The following is a 13567-nucleotide window of genomic DNA, read 5'->3' as shown; positions in this document are numbered from 1 at the left end:
CATAACATGACTTGTTACTTATGATTGATGCAGGGAGACCCGTCACTTATGATTATGTTATAAGTGATGAGTGTAGTCATTACTCGTCACTCATATTATAGGTGACGGATAATATTGGGACTTGTCATCTTTTATCTGATATCTATGATAAATCTATACCCTATCACGACCTAAAGCAATATAAGTGATGGATCGTATAATGACCCGTCACTAAATTATATCTCCTTATACGATTCGACACTAAATTATGTCTTCATTGTTATTTTTCGCAGTGTGTATATGTTACCAGCGGGAAACAGTTTAACCTCTAACGACTTTTGGTCTGGGGCTCGTCACGGCGGGGAGTCGTACGGGGCATGTTGCAATTGGAGGCGGGCAACTCCTTTGGCTGTGTTTGGACCTCGTGACGGTGGACCGACGGGGACGCATCAACAGGCTTTTTGCTAGATTTTTTTTTTTAAAAAAGAGAGCATATGTCATCACCAAAGCCATACATGAGTCATGCATGACGGATTTACGCTAGCTGAAGGCTAAAGCAGTGTAGCCATAGATTGATTGGTCGAGCTGCCACTTGCAGTTTGTAAGTTCTTTAAGGTACAAAGAGCTTTTGTTCTTTAAAGTCGTCGCTGCCCTAGCTTAGATCTTGATTATGTGCAAAGTATACTTGCGTGCGTGGAAAGTCGCCTGTGGAAATTTGACAATTTTGTAGTTAAAACCTTTTTAAGCATGGTCCCTTTGGGCTTTGAGAATAAAGCTAATCACCTGTTGAAAAATAAGCACACATTTAGATTTAATTTAATTTCTAGATAAATCATAAATTAGAATTGATATACCATCTAATTATACAATAAAACTATAATCTAGACATGTATCTAACATAACTACATATATCTAATATACTCTATAACATTAACGACAAAATATTGCTCACCTTGATAGATATTATTAAAAAAAATTAATCATAGCAAACATACTGATCGGTTGTGAGAGACGAAGAAGGCGACAACGAGAAGGAAGCATATTGTGAGCAGTCAGTAGCGATGAGAAAGCAAATTACGAGTAGTCGTGTGAAGCGTTTTCGAAAAACCTTATTTACTCTCTTTCGGTGCAAGATCGCAAGGACGACGAGTTCCAGAGACCTGCTCTCCCGATTACCGGTGCATACCGACAGAGCGGGACGGAACAAACTACATGTGGCGGTGCAACGGAGAGGAATAGGAAAAACCCTTAATTAATTGTCCTTTGTGGCGGCGGTCGGTAGGTATATATAGGGAAGATTGTGTGGTTGAGACATACCACGATCAAACTTAGTTATATGCCACAATCAGACTTTTAACCAACACAATTTTCATATACAACTATGTTGGCCGTTTTCCCACACAATAAAAATAATAAAACTGCAAAAGGCCGTATCTGCTCAAGCAACTGGACACAATTTTAACAAACTATTCACGTAGTTGTCGTGCGCCTACGCCCTTCTCTCTCGCCCCAGCCACAATCTAGTGAGGCGAGGCGAGTGCGCGCATGTATTCTTCTACTCGTCACATCCACATGTGCTAGTAAGTTGGAGGACACAACTCATTATAAATTGGTCTCTCTCCACCTCTACTTAGTAATATGGGACTAAACACCATATCCTCTAGGCTTATTGGCCCTATAAGATTTATCGATAATTATCCAGAAAATAAAATGGCCAAGCCCATGAAAATTCTAACACCACCAGCCAATGAAAAACAATAACTTTGACTTCAAAAGTTCCCTGCTCTACCTAAAAAAAATATTCTGAGTTCTATCTAAAAAAAGATAGCTTCAGTTCAATTCTAAAGACAAAGATAGCGCTCGGTTAGTTTTTTTTTTGTAATTTTTTCAACTTAGAATGAACAAAGTATTTGAGATTTAATCATGTGAAGTTTGTAATTTAACCAAAGGTTATAGTCTTGATCGTGTTCAGTATAGCATATAAGAGGTCAGGATTTAATCTTTTGGTGGTATCTAGATATATATTCTAGAATTATTAAGGATGTTCAAAAAAATATTTAATCTCCAGTAGTTGTGAAGTGCATAAATTCCCTATAATATTAACACTACTATAGAAAAGGTTATATCCGCCCCTCTTTCACTATCGATTCGTAAATAATCGACAGTAATAACATGAATCAACAGTAATAATAGGAACATTATCACTGCCATTCGTTATATTAACCGGCAATGATAATAGAAGATAGTCCATCTTCGAAAATTTATAATTTTTTTACACGGAGTCGGATGGAGACAAACTTTATATGAAAATTATAGCTCTCGACGAAATTTTTAACTTTTTAGTTGATAAATTTTTATTTAAAGTCATATAAATGCCAAATAATAATTTAAATAGTTGTGTAGGAAAAAAATTAAAAGAATAAATTACCCTATAGTTATTAACTAAAATTGTGAGATAAGATGGTAAGAAAACTTCGTGTGAGGGGTGAGATTACGGGTTCGACTCCCGCAAACTTCTTTGGTGTGTAATTTACTATATTCAATGAATCGACTCCCACAGAAGCCATGGGGGTTCGTCACAAGCCACAAAAGTCATAGGGGATCGTTGGTGCAATTTTTTTTCGAAAAAACATGGGATTTGTGACCGACTATCACTGCCGGTTCGTAACACAAACTGCCAGTGATAACTCTCTTTCTGCCAGTTCTAAAACCGGTAGTGATACTACCGAGTATCACTGCCACTTAATCATTATCGATGATGTTATTTTGACCTAGCAATAATGACCTTTTTTAGTAGTGTAATTAAGGTAGCAAAACATTTCATTAAAAGAAGGAAATAGTCCATTTTACCCCCCAAACTATGTCGTTGGTCCAGATAACCCCCTAAACTATTAAACCGTCTATTTTACTCTCCCGAACTATCAATACTGAATCATTTTACATCCTAAAGTGGTTTTGTACCCGGTTTGGCTGACATATATGCCATATCACCTTGTGGGGCCCATATCTTTCTTTTTTCCTTTCTCCATCGAAGCAGAGAGAGAGGGGCAGGCGGTGGCTCGGTTGGGCAACAATGTGCAGGGGTAGGCAGCAGCCAGGGGTGGCCTCCCTCCCTCTTATCTCTCCCTCACGACCGACACAGAGAGCAACGAGCTTCGATGGCTGGCTGGACGATGGTGTCATCGACCTGGACAGCGGTTCCGGGAGCACCAGTGGGCTCCCAGGGACCGGTCTTGAGCGTCGGGCGTGTGAGGCAGTATCCATGGGTGTGGGAATAGTGCGATGGTGGTGTAGCCATGCACTCGACATAATGGCATGTGCATGAGCATCTAGAGGTACTAGGGACCGAGAAATTGCAGTTGGGTGGAAGAGGGGCTCACCGGAGAGTGCTGGCAACAAGAGCGGCGGCGGAGGTAGGGGGTCAACGTCGTGGCAAAGCTCCGGGCGTCGGGGGCTGAAATCACGCACGGGGATAGAGTTAGTGGGGTCCCTAGATGGTTCAAACGAGAGGAATTTGATCGGGGCTCACCGAGGTGGAAGAACAGCATCGCACAATAGAGGCATGCAGGCGAAGGTGACGAGTTAGCGAGGCAGAGTAGCGCGGTAGAGGCGTGGCAAGGGGCATGGTATCGAGGAGGTTGCGATGTGCATTAGCTCGGGACGGCGCAGGCCAGCAGCGGTACGCGTGATGCGACAGTGCAGAGGGCCGTGGGAGCTACGACCCCGAGGAGCGTGGAACCAAGTGGTGGCGCAGGCTGTTGTGATGGAGCAGAGCTGGCACGGCGGCCTAGCGGTGGCGCGAGCTGGCATAGAGGAGTGGGCTGGCTGGCGCGACGGAGTTGTGGCACGAAGGAGCGTGCGACGAGATGTAGGCTGGTAGGCAGCAAGTAGAGAGAGAGAGAGAGAGAGAGAGAGAGAGAGAGAGAGAGAGAGAGAGAGAGAGAGAGATGACATGGCATGGGTAGTGGCGGGAGAGGAAGACTGGCCGAGCTCGCTGATGGCGGCCCCTCAGTGGTGGCCCGAGGCTGAGTGGGGCCCAGCCCAGTGGCGCAAGAGGCGTGCCATAGCGGTGGACGGCGCGTGGGTGGCGCGGTGTGGCATGCTAGCCTGAGCCTGGCTGAGTGGTGGTGCGGTGCGCTTGCGATTGAGCAGCGGCGTGGCTTGGCCATAGCAGAGGAGGGGAGATGGGCTCGGCCTGGCGGTGGCTTGGGTCGGTCGGCATGGAAGGAGGAGCAGAGGGAGAGCACGGGGAGGAGGACAGTGGAGGCCGACGGTGATGTGGTGAGACTGACAGCTGGGCCCCACATGGTGGTGTGGCAGCCACGTGTGCAAAACCGGGTACAAAACCACTGTATGGGATAAAATGATCTGGTATTGATAGTACAGGAGAGGAAAATAGGTGGTTTAATAGTTTAGGAGTTATTTGGACCAACAATATAGTTTGGAGAGTAAACTTAACTTTTTCCTTAAAAGATACAGCAACATATTATTTATTTTAAAAAAATCGGCAATGGATGAAGTCACCCCGGGTTGTCTTAAGAGAGTGGAGAACTGAACACCGTAGAAACATACTCACATGATTAGGAGCAACCAGGTTCGAGACGGTTTCTCAACTAGAACTCTACTAACGAAGATATCGCTCACTCCACATGCAAATTGCATATAGAAAAATTAAGGAGCCACAGGATCCAACAGTGCATCTATCAATGGTCCTTTGCTACGTATGGGCATATATTATTGAAGTGTCCATACCGGAAAATATTTATTCCACAGCAGAGTTAATCAAGAAACTACGGAATAGAGGCCCCTGTTACTTTTCTCGTCTACACACGATAGGACCTTTCAAATATTTACATGTAAATTGCAAAAAACTATAAATATTATACCATTTGTAACACAAACTACAAGTATTATACATAGTAACATAAAATTACAAATATTGTACATTAATTTTATACAAAACCTAATTTTAATTAGATTCAATCAAAAAATGGTTTTATATTTCTCTAAAAATTCTAGAACTGCTTGTAAGTGTTTCATAATCCATGTGTAACCTATTTAATTAGATTCATCTAAAAAGCCACTGTATAATTTAAACTAAAATTCTCAAAAAGACTATTTTTATAACTCCTAATAATTGTTAAGGCTTAAAATAAAACCTAAAAAATATGAGAAAATTTACTATATTCTTCTTCTATGGTGGACTAATTTTAAAATTATTTTCAGCCCTAGTTGATATGATAAAAAAATAAGTTCCTTTGTAAGTATATAAATAGAGAAATAAAAAAAAACTCATATATAAGAAAATATTAGTAAATTTTCTCATATTTTCAGATTTTATTTGAGTTACTAACCATTGTTAGGAGTTATGGAAGTAGCATATTTGAAGAATTTTAGTTTCAATTCTACATAGGTTTTTTAGTTTAATCCAATTAAAATAGGCTGCATCTGCATTATGGAACATATACATCTAAGATTTTTGAGAAACTTAAGACTATTTTATTTTTTTGGTAAATCTAATTAAAATTGGGTTTTGTTCGAAATTATTGCACAATACTTAGTTTTGTGTTATTAGGTACAATACATGTAGTTTTGTGTTACAAATGACACAATACTTATAGTTTTTTAACAATTCACTTAATATTTACTGTATAAAGTGAGTACAACTCTGATGTATTTAGAAGGGACAATTAAAAAAAAATCAGTACTCCTGGTGTTATTACAAATTTATCATAAAAAATTAAAAAATAATATTAAAATTATCATTAGAGTGATACCTTTTAAAAAAATAAAAATCAGAGTGGTATTTGCAAACGCTCCTATTTAGAAACGGGAAAACTAATTGAAGCTCATACGAGAGAACAGAGATCAAATTAGATAAATCAAGGCTCTCTAAACAAAAGAAGAGCAATCATATTGAGCCTTCTGTTAAATCCATCCCTCGATCGGCCCTTGGCTCGCTAGTAGCCATGAGCAATGCAAGCCTCCCAGAAGAGCCTGTCGCTCTCGGTGTCGCGGGCGGCGGCATCCTCCGTCGACGGCGGAGGGCAAGCTCCCTCGCCGCCTAACACCACGACGTGGCGTGCCGCGACCGCGGTCTCCATCATCCAGCACTCCCAGGACACGAGCTTCGACGTTCTCCCGACGTGGAGCTCCATCCGGTCCTCGCCGCCGCTGCATGACTCGGCGTCGCCATCGTCAGCGTCGAAGGCGGACGAGCCGTCGGCAGCTGCCGCCAGATCGGCGGACTCCGAGTCGCCGGTGGCCTCTAGCAGTAATTCCCACGAAGCCGCCGGCGCCGGCGAGCCGCAGGAGGGCTCCGAGCTGCGCTGGTTTGCGCACTCCATGTCCATGAGCTGCAGACTGGAGGGGGAGTCAGGGAAGAGAGAGAGAGATGGTGACTTGGTGAGCGTGAAGCTGAAGCTACAGACAGCGGCAGGCGGGGGCTCAAGAAATGTGAGGCGCGGTTGCTGCTCAATCGGTCGGTCGTGACGGCGACCGTCAAAAGATCATTTCCGAGGCTGTCTCGTAGTCGTATGTACGGACGGGTGCTGCGCGCGCGTAATCCTCGAGTCCCGTTCATATTCGTGAGCCCATATCGTACTCCGTAGCCTGCACAGTCGGTTAGTCAAGATGAAGATGGGTTAATCAAGTTAATTAATATTGATGAAGTATAAGTGAATTATCTATATTTTTTAATTATCTTAGACTTCTCGGTCAACTAATTGATATATATGGTGTGTTTATTTGGACTCGTTCTAACTGTTTATACGGCCTTTTGGTGTCTACAAGCACAAGCTCAAAACAAAGGCTTATTTTTTGATAAGTACTTATAAGAAGCACTTAAAAAAATGAACTAGGAGAAAAAGCTTCCTAGAGGGTTCTTCCTGCAGCTCCCCTTGGCTTATTAGACAATCTCTAACTGAATCCTTATCTCATCCATTACTTTATTTATTTTTTTGCAAAAAAAACGCTCAAACGGCTCTTCAACCGATCCCTCATCCGACTCCTTAGTTTTGAGGAATCCCTACTTTGCATCCCTCGATCATCAGATGTAGGAAGCATCTGCCGACTCCCTATCTCTCAACAACCGCTCCTTCTCGCAACGAACATCTCCTTCGCCGACCATGCCAGGTATGCCTTCTACCCCCTCCCCAGTCCCACCGCTAACCACGCCGCAGGCTCCTTCGCTTGCCCCACGCCGTCGGCTCCTCTGCTTTGCCCCGTGCTGCTAGCTCCTCTGCTTGCCCCGCGCCGCTACATTTTCTCATAGAAAAGTTTGAACTTTTTTATGAGTATAAATACTTTTATCATGTAGATCATGTTACAAGAAAATCAACAAAATTTGTTTAACTTAATTTGAAGCTCAGATGAATTAGTTATTAATTTTACAAGATTGAGATAATTTTTGGGTTTTTTTTAACTTCACTGAAAATCGAGAAAACCGCTCGATAAATCGAGAAAAATAAGAGGTTACCGACAAAACCGAGCAGTTAACAACAATGCGGAAAATTCAAGAAAACCGCTCGATAAATCGAGAAAATCGATTGGTAACCGGTCCAATTCGACTGGTTACTGATTGGCTAAAATCGCAATTTTTCTCCCAAATTTCAAATTTATACAAATGAATTTTATCCGAAATTTTTTGAAAATTCGAGCGGTTACCGCGGTAATCACACTTTTTCTGTTACCGCCGGAGCTCGGTAACCGAACTCCGGTCGGTAACGTAAACCTTGATTGTAGGTAGTATTAGTACCTTAGGTGATCCATGTTAACAAATTATAACTATTTATATCACATACTGGAGTAGCGCACAGGGGGCGGAGGCATGCAAGACTGGGCATTTGTGAATGCCAAGCACATACAGAGGTGGACAAAAAGCCGCGGTGGATGTCATTATTCCTGCTGGATAACACGACGATGCTACGTACTGGGAGTACCTTTTGTGGTACCATCCTCACACGCGTGCCACCTTACTCAGCGGACTTATAGAGCCGGCCCCTAGACCCTTCCCCAAGGATCATGCCTGCCTTTTTCATGTTGTGGTAAGTGATATGGTAGTTATAACGATTTTTATTTATTAAACCTATGTATTACTGACATGGCCCTCATCTTATATAGAGCGAAGAGGCAAACAAGATGCATAAACAGGCGGAGCAAGTTTGTGGGGAAGCAAGTAGGTCATCAATGTAGAGGGATCAGAACTCTCTCTGGGACTATATGAGGACGAAAGGGTCCCGCTTCCTATCCACTATACGTGGTCTAGGTGGTTGTGCCCCACGTTAGAGGGGGGGTATGACATACTAGCTAAGGACCCGTCTCGTGCCTCCCACAGCAGACGCTAGTCTAGTGCCTATGATGAACCCATTTCAGCACACTCGCTAGAGGCATCTTTGGCTTCGGAGGATCATGTGTCATGTTTTGGTGCTGAGGACGAGGAGTGTACGCAGGCTCCTGAGCCCGAGTAGTGTACACTGGGTTCAGAGGCCTCGTAGTGGACACAGCCTCCCCAGACTACGGTTACACCTTTGCCTGTAGCATCGACTCATCACGAGGATGTCATTGATTGCACATAGTAGATGTCTAACTGGAGCGGCACACATGATTTTGACTGGGATGCTACAATGCGAGGCACAAGCTTCACCGATCTCCTCACGGACAGTACCCCCAATATCCCAATGCACCTGGGGGTTCACCAATGGTACCAGTAAGGTGAGCCTTCAGTACACCAGACTCCATCGAAGCACGTTCTAGGGGTGTCCGCACTTTCATCTGAGGATCCTTCGTCATTGTACATGGAGGCCCAAGTCAGCGGGTCCAGATACACGTTCGGTGGGGGTCCCACATGGGGGGCCGATGATGATGACGGGCAAGGGCACACGAGGTAGGGGCTAGCATAGGCTGCTAAGATGAGGGCCACATGTCAGGACTCCGACCTTAGGTTCCCCTGTGCCTCCTGTATCATTCCCTGGACCAAGTAGCTGATACACATAAAATTCAACAGAATGATATCAAATACATACATTGAATAAAATAAGTAAAATAATTACCTAAAAGGCACAAAAAATGGTATAGTAGATAAGGATCCATAGCAAACCAGCCAGGTAGAAGAGCCTACATCAGAGCGGAGCGAACAATGATGCAACCCAATGCCACAAGCAACTCAGGTGCGGACGCAACCATAGACTTCTTCTCTTCGATTTCAAATGGGTTGAGGTTGCTCTCCATTTCAATAATTTGAAAGCAACAAGACTAGGTACGGAAGGTACTCAACAAGTCCTATACTACTTCAAGGGTTTGATAGATGCATAATGGATATTTCAAGGATAAGGTTTTACGACATAGTTTTAAGCGTAAAGCATGTTTTATGTAGATATCCAGTTATATCATCTATGATTGACTTTAAAACAATTTAAATAGTTCAAAATCAGAAAACAAGCTATTTCTAGGGGTTTCTCGGTCCTTGGAGGGGCTACACCTCACTCTGTAGTACCTTTTCTCATATCTGGTGTACCTCTAGTACCACATAGATCCTAGTGGATTTAGCTAGTAACCTCATCACACGGATATCTAGTCCACACACTCACTCATCAAGACATACGCACCAGAGTCTAGTAAAAAAAGTTCTGCCTTCACATGTCCATGACCGTGGACATGACTATTCGAACAATTTTACAGAGGTTGTACAACTTTACCCACACGATATGCTCAGTTTCCAACCGTTGCAACCAAATGAGCGAATCATACCTAGACTCTCCAAACACCTTTCCTGCCGGGTTTTAATACGAGATTTACCCCCAAGCGCCATAGGCCATGTAGTGAAGGCCAGTCCCCTTTTTAAGCCTAGGTCGGTACTAGCAACCTATAAATAGAGGGACCGATGGCCACTTGACTGCTCGCTGCTCGCAGCCTCCTAGTATGATGCCCAACTCAATCCAGTGAAGGAGAAGTCAAGTCCTATCCATTCAGGATGCATGGTTGCACGAGGGTTGCTAAGGCAAGGCTGAGAAATGACTCGGTCCTTAAACGGCCAGGATATGTATCTTCCAGCAATGAATACCATAAAGGTAACTCAAGCCTCCAAGAGCATCCTCATCCAGAGTACTACTCCATATACTCCCGCTAAACAATTTTCACCCATTTTTACACATCTCTCACCATATCCCACACGACATCAAGGATTTCACAACCATCACGGAATTCACAACCATCAAGGATTCATGGTATATGAGTTATCATTGATAAAAATAAATCTTATTTCTGAGGAGATGTGTTTTAAAAGCAACGCCTCCAAAGAGACGTATTTAATCCTAAGCATGCTAGATATCAAGCCGTCATCTGTCATTAATATAGATAACAACAGGTAATCCTACGGTAATATGTGTTTTGGATGATAACATTTATGACATGGAAAGTGTTTAATAGCACTAACTACTACAAGTAGTTTGTAAAAACATAATATCTAGCACATGCGATATAAGGCCAGTTTTAAGTTGATCATGTAGATTATTTGAAAACATAGGTTCAATATGATCAAGGAGATAGGACTTGCCTTATCTAAAGTTCTCTTCGAATTCTTGGTTGTAGTTAGGATCCTCCTTGCTCCTAACACTTCCCACACAACAATCACAGAATTCTGGTAATTCTGCAATGGTGACTACGATCAACAACTCGCTATATTAGAGAAGAATTAAATAACACCAAATGGAAAATCCAATGATCCCTACTTGATATCATAATGTGATAGATGAGTAGATTTTGTTTTTAGATGAATTTCAGAGAAAGAATCACCGAAATCGGAGCCAGAACGGAGAAGTTATGGCTCTCGAAAGATTTAATCTAAAATTAAATCGAAAGTTCCAAAATGGCACTATTCATAGGTGGGACCCATAGGTGGGGCCTATGTGAACAATAAACAGGGCCCACTAAATAGTTAATCAGTGGGACCCACATGAACAGTACATACGAGTTGAGTTGGGCCTAGATGGGCCTAGGCTGGGCTTGGATATACAGTACTAGGCCACACAATGCTGGCCCACTCGGGTTGGGCTGGGTGGCTTAGCAGGCTTTGAAGCTGGGCCGGCCCATAGGGTGCGGCCACCGAAAAACTGGGCTACCCTAACAGGCCAGCCCACATGCGGATGGGTTGCCATACGGCCAGGTCGAGCCACTGCCCGAGACCATTTTCCACACGCGCGCACGAGAAATGGCCCGGCTCCATGTGCATGAGGGCGCGTGGTGGAGGAGGGGGAAAAGAGAACTCCGGTGAGGGATCGCGGCGGCGCAGCACCGGGAAGCTCGCCAGAGGGAGGTTCTCACTGGAGTTCATCGATGATGAATGGACACTAGCCTTCAGCACAATACCGCGGACTTGGCTGGGGGCTCCTCGATGGTGACCGGCAGCGGAGGTACCACCAGATGATGGTCGGAAGGGAGACAACAGCATGAGAAGAATTGGGTAGCACCTCCCCTGCACAGGGAGGGGCCAACCTGCAAGGGAAAGGGGCCAAGGGCACCTTGGCAACATGGCGCGATAGCCGGCTACATCACAGAGAAAGAGGACACGTTGGTGGTGACGTTTGCATGACGGCGTAGCGCTCAGCGCACGGCTAAGTGTGACTACACACGAGAAGGAGCTATGGGGACGCCTACACACTACTGGAGGGGGGGGGGCTATGGGTCTGGGGGACTCACCATGAGGATGAACGGTGACGGGAAGGGCAGCGGCCAGCGACTCGACCATGAGGAAATGGCAGTGTGACTCGGCTTCGGCTCCAAACAGCTCTTGTCGGGCTTCCAGCCAATAGAGAACGGTACGGGGATGATGATGGCTCCTTGGTGCTCCTCGGCAGCACGTCCATCGTGGGACGATGGTATCAAGGACTCAGCAGCAGCAATGGCGATGGTGACAGCGTGGGGTGTGAAGAGATGGAGAAAGAGAGAGAGGAAGAGGCCAGTGCTCTATTTATAGAGGAGAGAGAGAGAGAGAGAGAGGTCTGGAGAGAGGTGGTACAGCTCGCTAACATCGCGAGACGTCGACGGCAAGGTGGAGGCCGGCGCCCACCATTTTATTGGGGCATGGGCTACCTTACGCAGTGCATGCGCGGTCGTGGACGCAGAAGTCGCGCGATGGCAGGATATGGGCGTGCGAGCATGGGCAGTAGAGAGAGTGAGAGAGAGGAGAGAGCGGAGATCACGATGGGGTGTTGCGGCAATTTTTCTTGGAGAGGCAGCCGTTACGGTGGAGGAGGAAGGAGAGAGCACGGGCGATCAAGCGGCGAATGGCTGACGCGTGGATGGACGAGCGCACATAGGAGCGGGCCGGCGGGGGAGCTGGGCCGAGTGTGCGCAGGAGAGAGAGGAGAGGAAGATGGGCCAACTGCGCTTGGGCCAAAACAGAGATGAAGAGAGAGAGATTGAGCCCAGGGTGAATAGGAGAAGAGGAAAGAAAAATTGGTTTTATTATTAAATTCAAATGTGTGATTTGAATTTGAATTTGAATTTGACTTTCGATTAAGATTAATTCAATTAAACATGTTTGAATTATGATTTTAACTTCAATCTTGAGCTTCCTAAGATGATTTGAATCAAATGATTTGAAATTGAATTAGATTTGAGCTGAATAGAATCTAAGAGTAGATTTGAATTTGACAGATATTGAAATTCAAATCTCCACACAAAGAACCATAAAGATCTCAAACCAAAGCATATGAACCAATTTAAAGTAAGGATTAATTCATAAATTGCCTTGGTGCTATTTGGAATACTTAGCCCAAATAATATATTTAAATATATACATATGAGTGTATATACTTCAAATATATATTTCTTGGTTTTATATTGGTTTAAATAATTAGAATTTTTTTATTTTGGAGTGAATTTTGAAATTAATTTACATAGTAAAACTCTGGAGGTTACAGACCTACCTCACTTAAATGGAATCTCGACCCCAAGATTCAGAAAGTTCGTTGAAGATATTTGGAAATTCCATCTTTAGATCATCTTCGTGTTTCCATGTAGCTTCAACTACCTTGACGCAGATACTATGAATTTTCCTTCTTTTATGGGTATACATCCAAAATTTTGATATGATGTATCTTAAAGATTAGGTTTTTGACTTGTCCAAGATACTTCTTGAGTTATCCATTACCATTGAATTCTTTGTTATGTCCTCATTAATTTACGGTAAACCTCGAATTTATTCCAATTATAATGTTAACCAAGGGTATCTTTCGTTTCTTAACCATATCATTAGTAACGTTAATTTGTCATGACGTCCAATTCGTATTGGTTTCCACCAAATATTGCCATGACTCCAAGAGATTCCAATATTTCCAATCTTAGGACTTCATTCTCAGTATATCCAACAATTAAGTATGTTAGATATCCGCTAATCAAATTTGGTCCAGTGATAAAACATGAGATGCTCCAAAGCTTCAGGTGTTATTCTATCTAGAACACCAATATTATCGTCTATGATCCCATTGATTACTTTGATTATTCATGGGTTGTCTGGTATCCACCGAGACTTTGTCGATGATTTTCTTTAATCCATTAGATATACCAATAACTCTTGAGTTCTGTTCTT

Source organism: Phragmites australis, chromosome 1 (genome assembly GCF_958298935.1).
Source record: "Phragmites australis chromosome 1, lpPhrAust1.1, whole genome shotgun sequence".
NCBI lineage: Eukaryota > Viridiplantae > Streptophyta > Magnoliopsida > Poales > Poaceae > Phragmites > Phragmites australis.
This window is presented reverse-complemented; position numbering follows the sequence as displayed.